Source organism: Narcine bancroftii, chromosome 5 (assembly GCF_036971445.1).
Source record: "Narcine bancroftii isolate sNarBan1 chromosome 5, sNarBan1.hap1, whole genome shotgun sequence".
NCBI lineage: Eukaryota > Metazoa > Chordata > Chondrichthyes > Torpediniformes > Narcinidae > Narcine > Narcine bancroftii.
Genome location: NC_091473.1, coordinates 33,946,805 through 33,966,678, shown reverse-complemented (window position 1 = coordinate 33,966,678; position 19,874 = coordinate 33,946,805). Strand labels below are relative to the sequence as shown.

General features: G+C 44.1%; 2 long non-coding RNA genes across 2 annotated transcripts in view; one reads left to right on the top strand and one right to left on the bottom strand.

Annotated features, from left to right (window-relative positions):
• The first annotated feature begins 543 nt into the window (after window positions 1-543).
• LOC138763253 (uncharacterized) lies at window positions 544-2,429 on the top strand. The gene is made up of 2 exons (XR_011357447.1): window positions 544-621; window positions 2,249-2,429. It is a non-coding gene; the product is annotated as an uncharacterized lncRNA (long non-coding RNA).
• A 1,103-nt stretch (window positions 2,430-3,532) lies between these two features.
• Window positions 3,533-19,874, bottom strand: part of LOC138763252 (uncharacterized) — a 29,501-nt gene continuing 13,159 nt past the window's right edge. Inside the window, exon 2 of the long non-coding RNA XR_011357446.1 lies at window positions 3,533-3,734. This is a non-coding gene — a long non-coding RNA (uncharacterized lncRNA). The remainder of the gene's footprint in view (window positions 3,735-19,874) is intronic.

Genomic DNA, 19,874 nt, shown 5'->3' with positions numbered 1-19,874 from the left:
ACCATTGACTAGAAACGGAACCGGATTTGCCATATACACAATGTGCCTGCAAGAGCAGGTCAGACCATTGGACATCTGCAGCAACTAACTCACCTCCCCAAACCCTGTCCATCATCTGTAAGGCTCAAGTCAGGATTGTAATTGAATATTCTTCACTTGTTTGGACAACACCCAGGAATACCATTCAAGATAGCAGCTCACTTCATGGGCACCTCATCTATAACCATTCACTCACTCCATCTCTGATGCTCAGGAGAAAAAGTATGTACCATTACAGAATGCACAGCAGTATCTCACCAAGACTCCTTTGACAGCATGTAAACCCATAAACTCTGCCAACTAGAAGATCAAGGGCAGCAAAATGATGGGAACACTACCTCCTGGAGGTTGTTCTCCAAGCTACAAATCATCCTGATGCAAACACATTGGTATTTCAACATTGCTGTGTCGAAATCCAGGAACTCCTCCATAACAGCATTCTGGGTACATCCTGTCTCTTTAAGAGAACTATTGTTTCTAGTGTTACCATAGTAACTATGATGTAATGCATCGTAATAGCTGCCCAGGCTAACAGCTTCCTCCCCTTCTACGAGAAATGAAGGAACTTTGAGCACAAGAAAGGTTTCTTTAAATTTGTATCTCTGTATATCTTTGTGTTTTTATAGCAGACTTTAACTATTGCTTTTATTATGACAACTTTTCAGCAATTAGAGTCTAAAGGACTATCTTTATACAGTAAATGCTTTGTTATTTGCCATTATGAAAGTCTTGTTGTGAAGCTATGCAAAATGTTTATCTGTTCTATCAACGAATTAAAACTACATAAAGTAACAGCCACAACGTTTGATTTGTTGGATTAAAGTGATCTAAATGTGGGATATCGCAGCTCACACTTTGGAAGATGATACTTTGAAATTAGGATATATTAGAATAAGGAAAGTGTCATCTATGTTCATTGATGGGGAAAGTTTTGTCCTTGGAGCAGATATGACAGAGGAAATGGGAGAATTAAGAAAGAACAGTGTAATGGATAAATATTGGGAGAATTTGATAAGATTTAGAGTAGGTTACATACATACATGCACACATTTTAAAACAGATATTATTTGAAAGACTGAAGCATTCATATTCAGGAACATTGCTGGATCTTTGGAGACTTTTATGCACATTTCACAAGTAGGTGCTAATTGAAATGATGTCATTAAATGAATAGACCATTGTTTGGAGGAGACAAACTGGCTAAAATGTACCTGCAAAGTGCTCACAGAAAGGTCACGCCTGGGTTTTGTTTAACTAAGACAACAGGCTGACCAAGGGGGAGAACTCCTGGTGTTTGCTAAAGAGGGTGGGGATTTTTGCAAGTGAAAGAGTCACATGGGCTTTCTAGCAGTCTCAGTTGGAGAGAGAGAGAGGGAGAGAAGACAAACCCCCTCAGCTTGTGTGTCTGACACTGAAAGGAGCTGAACAGTGCAAGCCAGGAAGAGCTGGTTGGAAACAAAAGTTCCAGAGCAGTGGATGGCTGGAAGTGCTATCTGTCTGATGTTTCTCTTGGAATAAGCAGAACAGAAAGGAACTCTGTAATAGCCTGAAAGAAAGAGGTTACCATCTGTAAAACCCTGATGGGGCAAATTTCATCAGCGAGACCTTGAGGTGACTAACAGTGGTACCTCATTTGTGGAAATCCTGGAACAACAAATCTCTCTCCTCAAACCCTATAAGAACCTTCCTGAGCAGTAAACATTTACCTTTCGAGCACACAAGCTTGGTGAACTTTAACACGTTAAATTCTGTGCAAGTATAAGAATTGCCTTCAACTAGAGAACTTGGAAGAAGGAGAAGTGAACTTGAACTGTGAACCAAATAACTTTTCTTAAATTCACACATACATTGCATACACGTGTGCTTAGAATTAGAAGGGGGTTAAGTTGCATTAGTGAAGTATAGAGATAAGTTAAATTTTGATTCTGTTTTCATGTTTAAAAATAATTAAAAATAATTTTCTTTTAAAAACTACTTGTCTTGGTGAATATCTATTGCTGCTGTGTTTTGGGGTCCTTTGGGCTCATAACGACAGAAATAAGCATGTTGAAATAGGTGTGGAAGACTGTTGGAATGGAAGTTTATATTAACTTATCTCCTGAGGCCTAAATAATGAGATGTAATAGCATCAGATATGGACTACATGAAGGTGTGCAAGTTGGCATTGTTTCCTAAACTAATTAATTTTTCAAATTCTGTTTGAATGCAGGATGCAACATCACACAGTAGTTACTGTTCTAAAAAGGAGTTGAGGGAAGAGGCATAAATGGAACTGAAACAAGGATCATTCCATGTGCTGCATAAAAAGATGTGCATAGGTTGGAGTTGTGCAATATCTATACCTATACCTTTGGTCTGGGGAAAATGAGTAAAGTTGCCTCTCACTTTAATTCACCATCTCACGTCCACTCTGACCAACTTGTCTGTGATTTCCTGCAATTTTACAAGGGTACCCAATGTAATCTTGAGAAATATTATTGCAAATGGGAGCCTGATGGATAATGTAGACTCAGACAGCTGAAGCGCCTGTTCCTGTGCTGTATGATTCCTCGACTCTATGACAAGCATAAACAGCTTGTGGTTGACTGCTAATTCTGGGCCAATATAAATGTAATTGGTGTAAATGTACAGATGGGTAGGCAGCACCTGCAGAGAGGGAGTCAAAGATTCGGTTATGATCTTGGATCCTTCATCAAAATGAGAGAAATATATATTTTAAGCAAATACAGGGACAGGAGAAAGGAAGAACCAAGGGAAAAACTGAGAATTTTAAAGTTAAATGATTGAAGGAATGTTGATGGATGACAATAGGAAGAAGTGATGAAAAAATAAACACAGCAGATGGATCTAGAGGAATTAGGCTGGTAATGATTCTGCCATGTCAATTTACATTCCTTCTGGATCCTAATGTTGTTTCTTCATTTGGCCCATTACCTGTCCTGTTTCCTTCTCTGCAGATGCCATCTCAACTGTTAATTATCTCTAGCATTTTGGGTTGATATTTTAGTTTTCCAGTATCCCCAGTATTTTGGTTTTTTTGTGGAAAAGAATTACATATGCTCAGAATTTAATGTGCAATATCTACTAGCAACAAAATTTTTTTAAGCACACGGTAATTATGCCAGAAAGGAAGTATAGGGACTATGTTACTTCATTCATGAATTAATTGGACCATTTCATGCTGTTTTGCCAAAAGAAACATGGCATGTTCATTCATGAAGCCCGTTTCTTCTTCATGTTGCCATTCTATTAAATCTGGAGTTAATATTTGAGGTCTCACATCAGTCATTGAGCAACTTATCTGAAACTGTATGTTCTCTGGGTATACAATTTTTCCATTCAGTGGCAAGTGGATGGAAATTTGCATAAATCTCTGATTTATTTATGATTTGCTCACAGACACTTCCTCTCCATTTTTTTAACAAAAGGTGGTTTGAGCTATTGCTTTGGATTGTAAATTGATTACAGTATACTTTAAAAAAAACACCCAAGGTTTCTGAGACCAGAGAGATCTAGTTCTTTTATTGTTGGAAACTTCAACTGTAAAACACTTCTATATTTTTTTTTAAACTTTTTTCGTAAGGGAAATTCAGGGGGAGTAACATTCCACATATGATTCTGTAATTCCATGTGAAATTTTTACAATGATCTTCAGTTGAAACTGCAGTAAGGATTTGGCTTTAATTATTGTGAACCTGGAGGAAAAAAAAATGAGAGTTTTTTTTTAAAGAAACTACTTCATCCCAATATATTGCTAAAACAAGACATCAAAGACCACTTTAAAACACAGCCGATACTTAGTATTATTTAAGTGTTTGACACATACATTTGGTTTTGTTTATAAAGCTCTTACATTTTGAATTCTGATACACTGTTTCTGGGTTGGCATAAGAGTTACAAAGCATTATAATAATGGCTACTGCAGTGGCCAAATAAGGCTTCATTATTTGAGTGCTCAGTCATCAATTAATTTTTCATGTCTTTGATCCTATTTTTTTTGCATCAGCATAGTTTAAGTAAAATAGTTATTGTTGAAGTGAACCCATTCTGCCTTTTTTACATCGTTATCTACTCTCTCTGGGCAACTACAAGCTACCCCAGAATGTATGTTTTGTATAGCTCATGCTCTTTTTATGTGCCTGTGCATCTTTTAAATTGTCATTATCTGGGGAATTCTCTTTCAGGAGATGGTAAGGAACTGATGGATATATGGTCTCAGGACAGAAATAGCTAGTAGTTATAAGAGGCTACATTTGTACTCATTTAGATCAGAGAGCCTTTACACTAAGATGTATAATCCTCATAAACCTTTGAGATTATTGAGAAAATGCATTTTAGGAGAATAAATAGGTGCTAATTATTCATGACAATAAATGTCTGCACTTTCCCGGGCTTGGGCCTTTTGGATTGAGGGAATGTCGAGAGGAGGTGCAGAAGTCTTAGCAGAGAAGTGAATGGGAGGGAGGCAGTTTAAAAAGAGTGCGGAGAGCAGCTGAAGGAGTGTTGATGTGTGGGAGTGAGTAAAGGACGAGTAGCTAAAGAGGAGCAGCCAGTGAGGACGAGCCAAGTGAAGGAGCAGAGCTTTGAAGCTTTGGGTCGAGAGGCTTCAGCAAGCTGAGGAAGAGCTTCCTTGCTTCCAGTGAGGTGAGAGCTTCCTTGCTTCCAGTGAGGTGAGGTAGTTTAATCCTTTAATTAAATTAGGAGTAGATAATGGAGTCAGCTAGAGCAGTGGATTGCTCCAATTGTGGGAAATCTGGGACTGCACAATTGTCCATGATGACTACATCTGTAAAAGATGCAGCTCCTGACAAACTGACTTAGGGAGCTGGATGAAATACAGATCATTCGAGAGCGGGGTGGAGGGGGGGGGTGGTGAGAGATGGGAGTTTCAGGGAGACAGTCACTCTCAAATGTCAGGAGGCAGGTAGCTGGGTGATTGTCAGGAGAGAGAAGGGCAAATAGATGCAGAGAGCAGACCATCCCTGTGGCTGTTACCTTCAACAATAAATATACTATGTTGGATACTGTTGGTGGGGACAACCTACAAGGAACAAGTTGTAGTGGTCACATCTCTGGCACCAAGACTGGACCATCAGCTCAGAAAGGAAGGAGGGAAAGGAGGAATTAAGCAGTGATAGGGGATTCTATAGTTTAGGGGACAGATGAAAGGTTCTGTGGGAGAGATCGAGAATCCCAGATGATCTGTTGCCTCTCTGGTGCCAGGATCCAGGATATCTCAGATTGAGTTCTCAGTATTCTCAGGAGGCAGGGTGAGAAGCCTGATGTTGTGGTCCATGTAGGAACCAATGATGTGGGTAGGAAGGATGAGGAGGTCCTGCAAAGAGAGTTTAGAGAGGTGCAAATTTGAAAGACAGGACCTCCAGGGTTGTGATCTCAGGAGTGCTATATATGCCACATGCTTGTAAGGATAGAAATAGGAAGTTAATGCAGCTAAATACAGGGCTAATGAGAAGGTGGAGGAGGGAAGTCTTCATGTTTCTGGACAAATGGGTTCTGTTCCAGGGAAGGTGGGACCTGTTCTGACAGGACGGTTTGCACCTGAACTGGAGGGATCTAACAACCTTGCGGGTAGGTTTAAACTAGATTAACAGGGGGATGGGAAGCAGAGCGTTAGAGCAGAGAGTGAGGTGGAGGAGGAGAAAGGTCATGCAAGGACTGCAGGTATAGACAGAAATCAAAGGTTTGCATGTGATAGAAATATTCTCAGATGTATTTATTTCCATGAAAGGAGTATTGTCAGAAAGGCAGATGAGTTTAGGGCATGGATTGGCACATGGGATTATGACATTATTGCCATTAGTGAGTCTTGGTTGGAGGAGAGGCGGAACTGGCAGCTCAATGTTCTGGGGTTCTGTTGTTTCAGATGTGATAGTGAAGGAGGGAAAGAAAGAAGAATGAGTGGCATTGCTAGTTAGGGAAACTATCACAGCTGTGCTTAGGCAGGACAGCACAGAGAGCTCGACTACAGAGGCTACATGAGTGGATCTGAGGAAAGATGTGACCACATTGATAGGGTTGTATTATGAAATGCCCAATAGTCAACGAGAATTGGAGGAGCAATTTTTTTGTAGAGGGAGAGCAGATTGATGTAAGAAACAGAAAGTTGAGATAGTAGGAGATTTTAACTTTCCACATATTGACTGGGACTCCCAAACTGTAAAAGGGATGGATGGGATGGAGTTTGTCAAATGTGTTCAGGAAAGTTATCTTAATCAATACACAGAGGTGACAATGAGAGAGGATGCAATATTTGATCTCCTTTGAGGGAACCAGACAGGTCAGGTGGCAGATGTATATGTAGGAGAACATTTTGGTTCCAGTGACTATAATGTCATTCATTTCAACTTAATTAGATCTGATCCTTGAGATTCTAAATTGGAGAAAAGCCAATTTTATGGAAATGAGAAAGGATCTAGGAAGAGTGGTCTGGGATACGTTGTTGTCTGGCAAAGATATGTTCAGTAAGTTGAAAGCCTTAAAAATGAAATTTTAAGAGTGCAGAGTTTGCATGTTCCTGTCAGGATTAAAGGCAAATTTAACAGACATGGGGAACCTTGGTTTTCAAAGTATATTGGTGATCTGGTTAAGAAGAAGAGAGAGGTGTATTGTTGGTATAGACAACAAGGAGCAAATCAGGTACTAGAAGAACATAGAAAATGTAAGAAAATACTCAAGAGGGAAATCAGGAAGGCAAAAGGAAGAAATGAGGTTGCTTTGGCAGATAATGTGAAGGCAAACCCAAAGGGTTTCTACAATTATATTAAAAGGATAGTAAGGGACAAAATTGGTCCCCTATAAAATCAGAGCCGTCATCTATACGTGGCGCCTCACAAGATGGGGGAGATCTTTAACAGTTTTTTTTTTGCATCAGTATTTACACAGGAAACTGGCATAGTGTATAAGGATGGATGGGAAACAAGCAGTAGTATCATGGACCGTATAGAGATTAAAGAGGAGGATGTGCTTGCTGTCTTACAACAAATAAATGTAGATAAATCCTCCAGACCTGACATGATATTACCTTAGACCTTGAGGGAAATGCGTGTAGAGATTGCCTGGGTCCTTGCAGAAATATTTAAAACATCCTTATCCACAGGTGAGGTGCCAGAGGATTGGAGGATAGCTCATGTTCTTCCATTGTTCAAAAAAGGCTCCAAAAGTAAACCAGAGAATTACAGGCTGATGAGCCTGACATTAGTAGAAGGTTCATTATTGGAATTCTGAGAGATTGGATTTACAAGGATTTGGACAGCCAAGAACTGATTAAGGATATTCAGTTCAGCATGGCTTTGTGTGGTAGGTCATGTTTAACGTATCTTATAGAGTTTTTTTTTAGGAGGTCACCAAGAATGTAGATGAAGGAAAGGTTGTGGATGTTGTCTACATGGACTTTAGTAAGGCCTTTTACAAAGTCCCACATGGCAGGTTAGTTCAGCAGGTTCAAACACTAAGAATCCATGGAGAGGTTATAAACTGGATTCGAAATTGGCTGAATGAGAGAAGACAGAGAGTCGTAGAGGACGATTGTTTCTCAGACTGGAGGTCTGTGATTAGTGGTGTGCCTCAGGAATCAGTGCTGGGACCATTGTTGTTTGTTGTCTATATCAATGATCTGGATGATAATGTAGTAAATTGGATCAGCAAGTTTGCTGATGACAAAGATGGGAGGCATTGTTGATAGCAAGGAAAGCTTTCAAAGCTTGCAGAGGGATATGGACCAACTGGAAAAATGGGACAGAAAGTGGCAGAGGGAATTTAATGCAGAAAAGTGTGAGGTGCTGCATTTTGGAAGAACATACCAAGGTAGGGCATATATAGTAAACGGTAGAGCACTGAGGAGTGTGGGAATCTGAGGATCTGGGAATTGAGATACATAATTCCCTAAAAGTGGTGTTACAGGTAAACAGTTGTGAAGACTGCTTTTGGCATCTTGGCCTTCATAAATCAAAGTAATGAGTACAGGATTTGGGATACTATGGTGAGGTTGTATAGGACATTGGTGAGGCCAAATTTTGAGTATTGTGCAAAGTTCTCTGTGCCAAACTACAGGAAGGATATCAGTAAGATTGAAAGAGTGCAGAGGAGATTTACTAGGATGTTGCCGGGTCTTCAGGAGTTGAGTTACATGGAAAGATTAAACAGGTTAGGACTTTATTTCTTGAAGCATAGATGATGAGAAATTTGATAGAGGTTTATAAAAATGTAAGAGGTATAGACAGAGCAAATGTGAGTAGGCTTTTTCCACTTAGATTAGGAGAGAACATGGCTTTAGGGTGAAATGGGAAAGTTTTCGGGGGAATATTAGGGTGAAGTTTTTCACTCAGAGAGTGGTGGGAGTGTGGAACATTGCTATCAGTCACAGTAAATGTGGGCTCACTCTTAAGTTCTGAAAGAAACTGGATAGATACATTGATGGGAGAGGTCTGGAGGGTTATGGAATGGGTACAGGTCAGTGGGACTATTGGTATGTTTTCAGCACAGACTAGAATGGCTAAATGGCCTGTTTTCTGTGCCATAGTGTTCTATGGTTCTATCTCGCTTTGAGCAACAAAGTTTTCTCAGATATGCTGATGCATGTATAATAATCATCAATGTTTGATCCATCAGTATTTTGGGAGTAAGAGGCAGAAATACTATTCCATCTGAACACATATTACTGCAAATCTGCAGAATATCAGCCCCTCTTCCACCATTGCACTCCTTTTCCCTCATTGCACTTCTCTTTACCTTGATCCTTCATCAATATGATTCCACCGCTGGGTACTTTAATGCCCAAAAGGCCATACAACTATCAGAGAAGAACAAGGTGAGATTACCGTGAAAAGTAAGGCAAGACTGGAATTACTAAGCCTTGAGTCACTGATTTTTCAGGGGACCATTCATGTCTGTGGATGATCTAATCATTCTCCATGTCTGGAAAAGCACTTTGCAACAATATACAAATCATGAAAGTCTGCTTTCTGACATATATATTACAAATGCCAAGAATGGTGTGAGGATCATTGAAAAATTCAATGCTCCAAATGCCAATGCAATCGATCACAATGCATGCCAAGCTGACAAATCCAAAAAAAAATATTTTAATTCGCACTGTAGCGTTAAGGTTTGCATCTATATTAAGAATATATTCTGCAACTAATCTTCCAGGTCAGAAAGGCATCCCGATTCGAAAAACCCAGACTCTAGAATATTAAAAGAGACTGAAGTCAAAGATAACAACAGAGAAAAATGATTTTTGGAAAGTTCTTTGGGAGACACTGGGACAAATATTGTGCAAGCTGAGCTGATTCTACACATGCACAACGGTCAGTCAAATGGTTCTCCGTGTTTCATATCATGCTAATTACAGAACACATACAAAAACATTTAAATGAATACCTTTCATAAAGGTTACACTTGCATATCAAAATAAATTTGAATGGAAGAAAAATAAGCCCGTGCCAATGAGCTTTTTAAAAGGAAGATAATTTTACTGTTTTTTTGTAATCATGTTGAAATACATATTTACAGTTGTGCTGTTTCAATGAATTATTCTCATTCTTACAATGTAAAATTGTTTTTATTTACAATAAAAACTCAAATTCTACCTTGATGATCAAAAGAACTGGTGAAAATGTGGGGGGGGGGGGGGGTGGGAATGATGTATTCCAGGACAAACAGACATGGGAGAGCAATGTGCCACATTTGCCTGGTAGCAAGCTTCCATAAGCCACCAAGGGTTAAGTTGGTGATAAGAACTGGCTTGGATGCACATAAGACGTAGTACAGGAACTGTGCATCTAATCTCCTGTTAAGAGCTACCGTGAAGATCAAGTGCTCTTTAACACAATATAACTTATATTCTGCCAACAGTAATATGGGGGTAGATATTGTTACTTTCTCTCAATTTCATCCATATTTGAGTTCTGGTTACAAAAATCTAGCACCATAAGCTACAGTGGTTAGAATTCTGCAGGTATTCAACAAGTTCCAATGTTATAATTGATTTGTGTACATGCGTTCATATCCTGAGTTTCTTTTAGGGAATAACATCTGTGTACGAAGTGTCTAAAGTTATCTTGGCATCAATCAATGCCTATTGGTTATTTGATGCCAGTGCAGCCAACTTGGTTAACGCCATGTGTTAAATCCACATGGAGTATTGGCAGCGAAAGAATCACCCATCAACTCTGTTTGAAGGGTCAACAGCTAATTGTGGTTTAGTTGCTTATTGATTCCTACTGGCTGTGGCTGCAATCTAACATTTATTTTGTGCCTTATAGAATTTTTTAGTTGCTACAATCACAGGGTAGAGCTGTGTCAGGAGATTGGCTTGGCTTTAAGACTTTTGAAATAGTAATTTGTTCCCAATTTAGCATGCATTCCCTTTGAGCAGTGGCCATGCAAAGCAGGAGAAACTTCTAGAAGATGGAGTGGGATTGAGGTTAACTGTTTGTAGCAAGAGGCCAGGTGATGCAGAAAGTTCAGTGGAAAATTCAGAGAGGTGAAATGTATCAAGCGTCCTTCCTGAAATATGCCAAGTCATCTTGCTACTATTCCACCACTGCAGCGTAAGGACCACTTTCCAATGGTTGTCAAGGTTACTAACTAGAATTGTTAAACGTCAGCCAACTTCTTGGCTCGAGCTCGAGGAATTTACAACATTTTGTGGCCTGCAGTCAACTGTTATGTATGGGTGGACCCTGATGCTCTCCATTCAAAATCTGCTGATTGCTTTCCATTCCCTCATATTGACAAGCAGAAGGCAGAGTGAACATGTGGCCTTTTGGGCATTGACTTTGGCCTGTGGTGCAGGGTGCTTTTGTCTTTATGTAAGGTGTGAGCTGCAGGTGTTTCACTCTGCCAGCATTCTGCTGCTGTATTACCATAGGGCATTATTCAGATTAGTTCTCCTGGTAATCATGATGCCTTCATCCTACAGTAGCGCATGTGTATTTGAGCTAAGGTGACAAACTATTCCTGGAAGAGACAGTTCGCATCTCTCATGTGAGACTCATGCATGAATGAGCAAAGTGCCTAATGGAGAATACCATGTTGCACATAAAAATATTAAATGGATCATTTCAGTTTTCAAGCAACTATTCCACTGCTCAGAAAGCTCTGACACACTTGGTAGAATGGGTGTCAATACTCATCATGGCCTGCTGTATAAAATTACTATAAGAGGTCACAGACTGCACCACTGGCTAAATGGTGGGTGAGCTGTTGTGCTGCATGAGTACGAGGAGAAGGAAAAGGAGGAAGAGGCAGAAAAATTTGGAGGGGAAAAGCAGCATGTTCATACTTTTCTGGTGTGGCTCTCCGTGACCAGGTCATCCCACTGTTCTCCCCAATAACCACATTCCTCTTTCTTCATTTTTGAATCTTCCCAGATCTTAGCTCCCCTTTGTCACTGACCACTACAGTGTCCAAATGATCACAGTATTCACAATAAACGTCAACACAAAATAAACATTTCAAATGACTTGTTAAGTCAGAATATATCAAATTCCCTGCAATTATTAACTGTCAGTCATGGGGATGATATCTGCACTAGCTTGAATAAGCATGTTGGTGTGTGCCATGTTAAATCAGTGGGATCCTCATTCTAATATTGTGTCATGTGTCTTTAGACAAGTTTCAGTCTCTCTTACATTGACTTCTATTACCTGCTTGCAGCCAAAGTGCAAGTGTTGACTTTAGCTGCTGCCAGCATTATGCACAAAATTATCCCTTCCTGCCAAATTGATAAACTAATCTACCACAGATTTAATTATCAATGAATTTTGAGTTTATAAAATGAACAAATAGAAATATTTGATGAACTGAACATGCTGGATTGAGCAGGCACAGGTCTATTAGCATTGCAGTGCACAGACAAGTGGCCATATTTCTCCTCAATAACTATCCTTTTACATTTTGCCTTTGCTTTTGTCCCTTTAATAGCTGCCAATGAACATGGTCTTTACTTTGTTTCTTTCTCCTCACATATCTTTTTAATCATTTTCAAAAAAAAAAGTTTCAATACAACTATATTGATTCTTTGTCCCATTCTGTCTCTAGCCTGTCTGTCCTTGGCATCCCACGCTGTCGTAATGAAACTCAATGAAAGCACGAAGAGTAACCTCTCATTTTCAAACAACCTCAACAATGAGCTGAATAATTTCAGTAAAGGAGAATTTCCAGTATTTTCTGTTTTCATTTCAAATTTCCAGCACCCACAATATTTTCCTTCAGTAGTTCAGCTTTTCCCATTTCCAACCACCCCCCACCCCCCAGATTGATCTTTTGTTTCTTTATTTGTTTTGATTTTTTTTTTGTTATTCATTCCCTTGTCCACTACAATATTTGCAATATTTTCCTGTCTTGATTTTTATTCTTCTCTCCATTTTAAAAGCTGTTTCTCACTGACCCAAGGCCAGCCACCTAACTGTCTCTCCACAATTTCTACTTGATATGCATTTCTCATATTTTCCATCATCCTTTTTAAAAATGTTCAATAGTTACTAAATTTTAACTCTAACATAATACCAAAATGACCCCTTTAGATGAGCTTCCATCACAAAAGGTAGTATTTAATATGTCTGGAAATGGGATTAAGGAATATTGTCAGCTGTCAGCACATATTGTTCCAATTATTTTAAAGTTTGTAGTTGTATCCCCAATAATGACACAGACAAAAGGATGAGGGGAACGATAGGCTTTATTGTACTAGAGACTGCTGGCTCAGGTCCAGGCTAGGAAAATGAGTGGGAAGGAGAGGAGACTCAAGGTTTATGGTCTGGGATCACATGGGCAGGACCAGGGAGGAATCAAGGACAGGAAGACACCCAGAGGGTGGGCCAGCCAGTGCACATAATCATATCACACATTCACCCCCTCTTTTAAAAAATGAAACCCACCAGAAAAACAAACAGCAAACCGGGGGTAATAACACTAACATCAATAATGACAGTAGCAACATCAATAACTATTACAAAAGGGGAGGGGAGAAGCGGACACCCCCATCAGCTAGAGGTTTAGCCGCACAGGCGACCTCCTCCTTCTACCAGACCGCCGGGGAACCAGCGTATCCGTGCGGCGCTCCTCCGGAGAGGGGGCCGATGGAGAAGAGTCCGCTGCAGGAACCATCAGGATCGGGGTGCTGGCAGGGGACTCCCAGGGTGATGGAGGGTCCTCCTCTGCTTCACGAGGGGTGGAAGCCTGGATGTCTGGCGGAAAGGCAGGCGGCTTGGACTCCAGGGTCGTGCTCTGATGCAGCACGATCGGATCCGCGGCGGGGTCACCAGCCGTCAAGGCAGTCTCAGGGACTCCGGCCCTTCCCAGGTCTCGTATTGGCACAGTCCTTGAGGCCATCCGGGTTCCTCATAAATGTGTATTGAGGGTTTGCATGTATGAGGTGCACCGCCTCAACCAGGGGGTCCGTCTTATGCCCCCTGATGTCCTTCCGAAGCAGAACCAGCCCTGGGGTTGTCAGCCAGGGAGGGATGGATAAACCAGATCTCATAGGGAAAGCAAAGAGGCATTCATGCGAGGTGGTGTTAGTGGCGGTGCACAGTAATGACCGGATGGCATGGAGTGCCTCGGGCAAGACGTCCTGCCAGCAGGACACTGGCATATTTTTGGACCTAAGGCCAGGAGCACCGCCTTCCAGATGGTGGCATTCTCACTTTCCACCTGTCCATTTACCCCTGGGGTTATAGCTGATGGTCCTGATGGTGGCTATGCCTCTGGCCAGGAAGTACTTTCGTAGCTCCTCACTCATGAACGAGGTCTGCCAGTCACTATGAATATAGTCGGGGTACCCAAATAGGGTGAAGATGCTGCGCAGGGCCTTAATAACGGTAGCTGAGGTCATATCTGGGCAGGGAATTGCAAAGGGGAACCTGGAGAATTCGTCCACCACTGTCAGGAAGTAGGCGTTCATATTGGTGGTTGGGAGGGGGCACATGAAGTCGGCTCTGAGTCATTCGAAAGGGCGGGTGACCTTGATGAGCTGTGCCTTTTCTGGCCAGTAGAACTGAGGCTTACACTAGGTGCAGATCTGGCAGCGTCTGGTCGTGGACTGGACATCCTCGACGGAGTACGGGAGGTTCCGTGTCTTAACAAAATGGTACAACCTCGTGATTCCGGGTTGGCACAGATTATCGTACAGGGTCTAGAGACAGTCAAGATGCACACTGGTACACGTCTTTTGGGATAGGGCAGCCGGGGGATCATTGAGCTTACCCGGCCAGTACAAGATATCATAGTTGTAGGTGGATAATCCAATCCTCCACCTCAGAATCTTGCCATTATTGAACATACCCTGCTGTTTAGCACTGAACATGAAGGCCACTGCCCTCTGGTCAGTCAACAGGATAAACTTCTTAGCGTCCAGGTAGTGCCGCTAGTGATCCACCACCTCAACGATTGCTTGTGCCTCCTTCTTGACGGAAGAGTGCCGGAGTTCAGGACCATGAAGGGTGCGGGAAGAAAATGCTACCAGCCTGCCTGCCTGGTTTAGTGTGGCGGCCAATGCAAAGTCAGAGGCATCGCTCTCCACCTGAAAGGGGATGGACTCGTCCACGGCCTGCATCGTGGCCTTAGTGATGCCTCCTTGAATTTGGTTAAAAGCAGCCTGGGCTCCGGCTGATAATGGGAAGGTCATTGATCGAATTGGGGATGGACCTTATCGGCGTAGTTGAGCACCCATTGTGCGTAATGGGAAAACAACCCCTGGCATCTCTTTAGTGCCTTCAGGGTGTTTGGGACAGTGAGCTCTATGAGTGGTCGCATGCGGTCAGGGTCAGGGGCAAAGACACCATGTGCCACGATGCATCCAAGAAGGGCTAGGCGCTCTGTGTAGAACATGCACTTGTCCTTGTTGTACGTCAAGTTGAGGGATGTGGCCGTATGCAAGAAATTTGCAAGATTTGCATCATGGTCCTGCTGGTCATGGCCGCGGATGGTGACATTGTCGAGGTAGGGGAACGTCGCCGTCAGCTTATGCTCCTCCACCATCTGGTCTGAAAGGCAGAAACACTCTCTGAAAGGCAGAAACACCATTAGTAACACAAAAGGGTAATCACAGGAAGTGGAAAAGTTTTCTGTCAGCCTCGAATCCCACGTAGATTCGATCGCTTGGACGGAGGGGAAGTTGATGATAAACTGATGAGGTCAATGGTCAAAAAAACTCTGTACTTTGCGACCTTATGTCGGCTATATGGGGTAGCAGGTACGCGTCCAAATTGGTGAAGTGGTTGATGGTCTGACTGTAATCAATTACCATCTGGGGCTTGTTTGCCCCTCTGACGATGAGGACCTGCACCCTCTGGTGCTAGGGGCTATTATCCCCTCTGCCAGGAGTCGCTGAACCTCAGCCCGGATAAATTGCATATTCTCCATACTATAGGTTTGCAATCCGGGGTGAGGTTTGCGAACAGTGGCAGGGTTGGGGGAGGGGCACCCGTAAGGTGGTGTGACCACAGGTCAGTGCTGGAGACTGAGTGCTGAGACCACAGGACGGTACCGGGACTGGGCATCTGGTTGCGGATGGGCGTCCGAAAGCTGGGGATTGTGGACGGTCAGCGGTGTTTGGGGGCGTCCGAACGCCCTCGTCACACTCCTGAACTGACTCTGAAAGTCGAGGCCCAGGAAGATTGATGCGCAGAGGCAAGGCATCATTATAACGTTCCCACCACCCGCCCCCCCCCCCCGCAACCGTCAGCAACACTACACAATACCCCCGGATATTAGTCTGTTGATCTCTCGCTGCTATTGATACTGCCCCAGTCATCGTTCTAACCAGGAGGGAGAGTCTCTGGACCATGTTGGGGTGCTCGAAACTTTCTCTGCTGCCGCTATCAAAAACACAGTTTGTTTTATGTCCATTCACCTCGATCTGCATCATGGAGTATGAGATCAGGTGAGGGCTGGCTTGGTTCAGCATCACCAATGCTAGGACAAGCATTTCTTCATTGTCATCGGAGGGGAGGCCAGCCTAAGATGGTGACCTCCATGTTGACCACGCAGCATTCGATGGAGAAGAAGGTGGAAGTGGAGTTGTGGCAGTCGGAAGTGACATCGTCGGAGCGGTAGGCCGAGGTGCTGAGGTTGGGAGTGGTGGTCAGTAAGATGGCGCTCCCCTCACAGTGCACACAGTCAAAGCCAGAAGTTTCTCTGGAATGCACGCCATGCTGGTCCTGGACTACGGTCGGGTCCTAAATACCTTTTCGTAATGGCCCTTCTTCCTGCAGCCTGAGCACATGGCTCCCCTCGTGGGGCAGAGGTGTCTCACGTGCCTGGCCTGCCCATAGAAGTTGCATCTTGATGATGCAGATGGCGTTATTGCAGCCGTGGTCAGGTTAGTAACACCCGACGCTGAGTCACAGGCCAACAGCCCTCGAGGTGGAACATATGTAGATGGCCCTCTTCTGGCCGCGATTGATCCCACATGGCACTGGGCTGAGTCCGAAGTCCTGATCAAGTCGATAGCCTTTATGAGTGGGAGTGGATCCTCCTGAAGGAGTCATTGTCGGATATAATCCGACCTCAACCCTGACACACAGATGTCTCGGATCAGCTCTTCCACGCACTGGGTCAGTGATATTGTGGCCGTGGGATCCCTCGACAGTCTTTTCCCAGTGTAACCGGGGACAAAATCTTCAGTGGACTCACCAGAATGTTGTTTTCAGGACGCCAGCAGGAATGTGAGTAGACCATGTTCACTTTCAGCTTATACAGTGCCCACAGCTCAGCCATTGTCTCATTATAGGTCACGCTGCCTTGAATGGCCAGGTAGACCCTCAGGCCGACTCGTGTCTGAAGGATCTTTAGTTTCTTTTCGTCAGAGTCGACCACCTCAGCAGCAGCATCGAGGAAGTTGTTGAAGTAGTTCACCCGCTGTTCGAAGAGCACTGATGCACCAGGGACTTGGGGGTCTATTTCTCACCATTCTGGGCGCAGCAATTTCTCTATTACCAGAGACCTCCAAAATCTAGTACAATAAATTGCTGGGCTCCATCTGTAGCCCCAATAATGACACAATCAAAAGGCTGAGGGGAAGGATAGGCTTTATTGTACTAGACACTGCTGGCCCAGGTCGAGGCTAGGAAAATGAGCGGGAAGGAGAGGGGACTCGACCTTTATGGCCCGGGATCACATGGGCAGGACCAGGGAGGAGTCAAGGACAGGAAGACACCCGGAGGGTGGGCCAGCCAGTGCACATAATCATATCACCACAGTAGTGTTATCAATGACCACCCGCTGACACAAAGCAAGCAGCCAAAGGTTTTATTAATCAGAAGACCCAGGCATGCCCCTACATGCTGTTGCCTCACGTCCAAGGCAGGTACAAGGGTGGAGACAAGGGCTCTCAGCCTTTATTAGTGAATCTTATGGGGAGGGGCTGCAGGTATAGAAGGTGGGCAAGCATGCTCAGCCGAGTGAGGACATGCTCGGACATGCTCGTAGTACTGTGTTCCACCACATTCACCCCTCCTATTTTTTTGAATGAAGTCTGGTAGGGTGATGCGGGGAAATGTTCATCTGCACGGGTCTTGCAGTCCATACAGTTCATAGGTTCAGCCGTTCCAGCTGTTTTATTCACTGCTGAGATCTCTGAAGTACTGCTGGCTGTATCGTTGGTTCAAGTGGAACGGTGGCTTGTTCACTTGGCTGAGTATTTGAGAGCTGAGCAGTATCTGTATCCACTGGGTCCGTAGGGGTTGGGGAATTTGTAACAATTGGAGGGACACTCCAGTGGGGTGGGGGGGGGCCACTTGGGGGGCTGTGTTGGAGGTGGGATCACTACTTTGTCAGGGTAATCCCTGGGGCCAATTGGTCGCTGCCCTTGGGTATCAGGTCCACCTCCCGTGCCGGTGCCCCCACTCGCACCAGGTCCTGGCTGGATATTGTATCGTTCCGTCCGTCCTGGTACCTTATCAGTGGATATTGAGGGTTAGCATGCTGGAGGTGTACTTCCTCAACCAGTGGATCTGCCTTGTGTGTTCAAACATGCTTCCGGAGAAGCACCAGCCCTGGGGTCATCAACCAGACTGGCAGTGTGGTTCCCGGCGCCAACCTCCTAGGAAAGGGGAACAATTTTTCATGGGGTGTTGCGTTAGTTGCTTTGCAAGGCAGGGACCTGGTGGCATTCAGCACTTATGGAAGGACCTCTTGCCACTGGGATATAGGCGACTCTTTTGATGAGGGTAAAAAGGACTGCCTTCTAGATCGTTCCATTCTCCCTCTTCACCTGCCTGTTCCAGCGCGAGTTGTAGCTGGTGGTTCTGATCATAGCTATGCCCCTGGAAAGGAAGTATTTCCCCACCTCCTCACTCATGAAGGCGGATCCCTGGTCACTATGAACATAACCGGGGTACTCAAACAGAGTGAATACTGTGCGGTGTGCTCTAATGACCATGGATGTGGTCATGTCGGGACAGGGAATGGCAAATTGGAAATGTGAGTGCTTGTCCATGATACTCAGGAAGTAGATGTTCTGATTCGTAGACGGGAGAGGCCCCTTGAAGTCCAAGGTGAGATTAATCAAAGGAGCGAGTGGTTTTGATGAGTTGGGTTCATTCTGGTCTGTAAAATTGCATTCCGCTCAGACAAGGCAATTGCATGTCAGCTCCCTGACTTCCTCCACTGAGTAGGGGAGGTTATGGGCCCTCACAAAATGGTAGAGCCTGTGGCCCCTGGGTGGTAGAGGCTATCATGGAGGGCCTGGATGCGATCAACTTGCACCCTGGCGCAGGTTCCCCTGGACAGGGCATTAGGTGGCTCATTGAGCTTGCCTGGCCGGTACAAGGTGTCATAACTGTAGGTGGACAGCTCAATTCTCCACCTCATGATCTGGTCATTTTTCATTTTACCCCACCGTTTATTGTTAAAAATAAAAGCAACAGCTCTCTGGTCCATCAGAAGGGTGAATAGTCTGCAGGCCAAATAGTGCCTCCAACGGTGCATGGCCTCCACTGTAGCTTGTGCCTCCTTTTTGATGGCGGAGTGCCTGCGTTCAGGATCTTGGAGGGTGTGGGAAAAAATGCCACTGACCTGCTTGCTTTGTTCAGTTTGGTGGCCAGAGAAAAGTCAGAGGTATTGCTTACCACTTGGAATGGAACGGATTCATCAATGGTGTGCAACCCCGCCCTGGCAATCTCATTCTTCATGCCCTCGTAAGCCTTACAGGCATCTGCCGATGGGGAAAAGATAATGGTTTTCATCAGGAGTTGGGCCTTGTCTGCAGAGTTGGGGATGCATTGGGCATAATACGAGAAGAGTCGCAGGCACATCTTTAAAGCCCTGGGGTTCTGTGGCAGAGGTAATTCCAGAAGGGGCCATATGCGCTCAGGGTCGGGGGCGAAGACACCATGCTCCACCACATACCCCAGGATTGCCAGCCGCTTGGTGCTAAACATGCACTTTTTCTTACTGTATGTGAGATTGAGGGCCTTTGCAGTGTCCAGGTACCTCTGCAGGTTTTCGTTATGGCCACAGATCGTGACATTGTTCAGGTATCGGTACGTAGCTTTTAGTTCATTGGATCCACCATGCGGTCCATTTCCTTTATAAACACCGACACCCCATTTGTGAGGCTGAATGGGACCCACCGGAAATGGTAGAGTCAGCCGTTGGATAAATCAGGATTTGGTGGTATGCCAATTTGAGGTCTACGGTACTTGGCAATCTTGTTCACCACATCACCTATGCGGGGCAAAGGGTAGGCGTCTAGTAAGGTGAACCAGTTGATGGTCTGACTGTTCTCTATCACCATATAGTACTTCTCCCTACACTTTAGCACTACTTCTTGCGCACTCCAGGGACTGTTACTCAGTTCTATTATGCCC